Genomic DNA, 3,661 nt, shown 5'->3' on the forward strand with positions numbered 1-3,661 from the left:
AAGTTTAAAGGAAATAAAATATAATTTAATTTTGTATAAAATGCTCTATCTTCGGAAAGTGCTTAGTTTTTTGCTTTAAGCAAAAACCTAAAAAAAGGGTGGCACAGTTTACAATTGTTGTTTTTTTCTACTTTCGATATGAAACCACCGGCTGGAATGCGGATTCAGCACCTAAATAAACATACAGAATCTTTGAAGTGCTTCTATAATTTTTTACTGAAAATAAAGAAAAAAAAACAACTCGAATATGAACATTTATTTGGGCAAAGTCAGTAATAAAAACATAAACGTAAAATAAAAATAAAACAAAGAATAAAAATTAAAATCAAAGTGGCTTTCAAGATAAATTCAAATGAGTGAACTAAAATGAAAAGAAAAAATAATAACTATATTATTTATATATAATAACTATAAAATTAAATACTGTCTGCTACTCCGATAGGTCAGAGGAGAAATTTCTTGATACCAGCAGGACTATTGTTGCGAAGTAGAAGACGCAGCTTTTAGAGTCAACTTTCAAAAGTGGTCAAAAGTTGGTGGGCCCAAGTGTATACTGATTAAAATTAACGTTTCCAATTGTCTAACCTTAATTGAATTAAATACTATAGTGACACTCATCGGAAGGAGCGGCTGTATTATCATTAAACACAATTAAAATGAAATGTTTAGACACCGAATAATTCACGCAGAAAGGGTCTAGTAACAGAATTAAACGAACAACTAAAATGGCGATTTGAAAGCTGATTTTAAGCAGTAGTTTGTAGACTCTTTGCTAGGCGACGCCAACCAAATAACCCTCCACTGACCGTTGTTCCTGCATTTAAATATTACGATACAAAGTATAAATAATGGTTTGATTTAAAATTAAAATAAACTTCTAAAGAAAATAATGCAAACAAAAATAAAGTGTAATTAAATTAAATACTGGGAATATTTACAAATTAATATAAATTGGCGTGAACGATATCTTTTTTTGAATCTTAGACGACTGGACTATCAAGTAAAGTTTCTAAAATAAAACCAGCTATTTTATTTACAATGACACCTGTTCGCAACAATCTTATTTCCTTCTTTTCTACTAAATTTTGAAAAATGGAGTTGAAATTCAATGTTCGTATCAAACTAGGCTCAATATAACAAACTTTATTTCCTCTTAAAACTATGAACTACTTTCATATTTATAATTAAGGCTACTACAATCTATGATAGATTGGAATGATTTTTTTTCTTTGTTTTATTTTCATATATTTACTTAATAAACATTAAATTATTATTTTAATCAACTGTTATCACCTTATAAAGCCCGACTATGGCGCTTGGCCCCTTTTGTCCCTCCTGATGGCCGCCTCCTCATCCATCGAAAGGACAGTAGAAACCGACCAATCTTGATCAAGGTAATTCTCAGTTATTCTACCTCAATTCAACTTACATTAACCTTAATTTCGAGTTGATTTACATTGAGCAATACGTCCTTCAAACGTTCGTCTAAAGTTTTGTCCTTTTTTGGAAATCGATTTTCACCACCCTATGGTGTATCTATGTCCCTTATTTTTTAAATAGTATGAAATCATTATACAATATAACATAAAGTAAATTATTCGGAACGATTTAAGCTCTGTGTGGCGCGAACATAACTTTGCCAAAACCTACTACAACCCTGTCATCTCAAACATATTGTAGCGTCTCTGAAACCAATTACAAGTGGAACTGACGTAAGTATAACAACGTCAAATGGATATTTTACGTTTAGCACCTAACAATGCTAGAACTTTCTCAGAATTACTATTAGAAAAACTCTTGTTTTTCTACTTCAGACTTGTTTGTCTGGTTTTATAATTACAATGCAATGTGCGAGTTCCTAGAATGCAATGCCGAGATTAATTTTACAAGGGGAAATTTAATTATAAGGCCCATAACGTAGAAGAGCTAAGTGAATGGTAGTGGATAGTGTTTAACACCAACGACTCCCAATAGTTGGTCCGTGGAACGTAATTGGGTAATTATTTTTTCGGATACTTTATTTTTATATAATTGTTTAGAGATAGCATTTTTTATTGAAAAATAATAAAATCTGTCACACTCAAGGGCAATAGGTAGAGATAGAGTCAATCATTCATTTATACCATATTTACATTTCAAAGAAAAAACAACACAATAATAATAAAACTAATACTAAAATAAGTTAAAATATATGTAATATAATCAGATATGTAAATTAAAAATACTCTAATTAGATAGATTTATTAAATTGTAGCAAAATAGATAAAAGGTAAAGTAAATTGGAGTTAAGAATACTGGATACTGGATCCACATGTGGATGGCAAAGCAGAAGTCCAGAAGATCCCAGTTCTTTTCTACCAGTGTCAGGTTTTGAAAACAACTGGAGACTGAGTGAGGACGTACAGGCCTTGGGATGGAGAAGCCTACCACTGCCAAAATTCCACTAGAATAATTACATTAGGTTTCATGGCTTCTACCATTTCAATCTTAGAGGAGGGCTATAGAGATGGTTGGAACTAGATAGGGATTGTGCCGAAGGATAAGGATGACGAGTAAGGTTCTGATGGAAGCTTGATAATTTGAAAAGTATAAGGTAAAGAACAAATGGGATATTAATGCTATTGTGTAGGGTCTTGTTTGTGATATGGAGTATTGTCTATTGTTCCCACTATTATTGTATTGTCCGAAAATTTAGCTGTCTACTAAAGTTCATATCCTCAAGTCTTAATAGACTTCATTACCGTCTTATAGATCCTTTTAAGCCTGATATGTGGGTTCCGTGTTAGTCCTTATTCTAGAAGGAAATTAAGATACCTAACCGAGTCTGAAAAAGGAAGTGGTATGGGGTTGAAGATGGATTGACGGACAAGATGTGCATCGGAGGGTGAAAGTAACTTGCGTATTAATTCTTTGATTTTGATACGTAAATTTCTGAACCACTGCTCAACCTGAAAAAGGTGTCTTTGTTGGTTTAAGGATGCTATAACTTATTCTGAGTGGTAAGATAAGATGGTAGGATAGTAGTATCATCAGAGAATTTTAGAAATATCAGCTGTGAGGAATATTTAGAGATGTAGATAAGACTCAAGACGCAGCATTCGAGCCTCAACTGAATAACTACTGGAAAATTTCTGCCACAGCCAACTAAGGATTGCGATGAACGGATTTTGAGCTGGAAAATAATAAGATGGTACCACTCACGGACAAAAGCTTATTATTTTATTTATTATGCTATGTACATAAAATCAATTTATAATAAATCAAATTAAAAATATTTTTCTACCTATAGCTTATAATAAGAGTTGTTTTTACACGGATGCGTTGATATGTAAGAAATATTGCATAAGGCTGTATGGTTGATCAGAATTGATTTGGGTTTTTAATATCGTAAAAACAGCGATAGTTTTGTGGTTATTGTTTTTATCTTAAGTCGTAAAAGCCTGAAAATCCTTAATTTTTAGCAGCATCAAAGTCCCAAATCTCAGTCGTTTTTCAAACGATTTTTTAATGAAAGATGTTGAGAAATGACAAATAAAATTATTTTTTATATTCAACTATTGAAATTTACAACTGTATATAAAATACAACAAGCAAATTTGAAGTAAGGTCATAATGATGTGATACAGCATGTAGAGAAACTACCCAGTAGTAGAAATCTAAA

General features: G+C 31.7%; 1 protein-coding gene across 1 annotated transcript in view; it reads left to right on the forward strand.

Moving 5' to 3' along the window:
- The first annotated feature begins 1,941 nt into the window (after window positions 1–1,941).
- LOC106692954 (juvenile hormone acid O-methyltransferase) overlaps window positions 1,942–3,661 on the forward strand; it is an 18,211-nt gene continuing 16,491 nt past the window's right edge. The window contains exon 1 of the mRNA XM_067050761.1: window positions 1,942–1,996. The gene's annotated coding sequence lies outside the window, so the exon portion shown is untranslated. The remainder of the gene's footprint in view (window positions 1,997–3,661) is intronic.

The sequence above is a fragment of the Halyomorpha halys genome, unplaced genomic scaffold (genome assembly GCF_000696795.3).
Source record: "Halyomorpha halys isolate HHAL.00 unplaced genomic scaffold, Hhal_1.1 Scaffold79.1, whole genome shotgun sequence".
NCBI classification, from domain to species: Eukaryota; Metazoa; Arthropoda; class Insecta; order Hemiptera; family Pentatomidae; genus Halyomorpha; species Halyomorpha halys.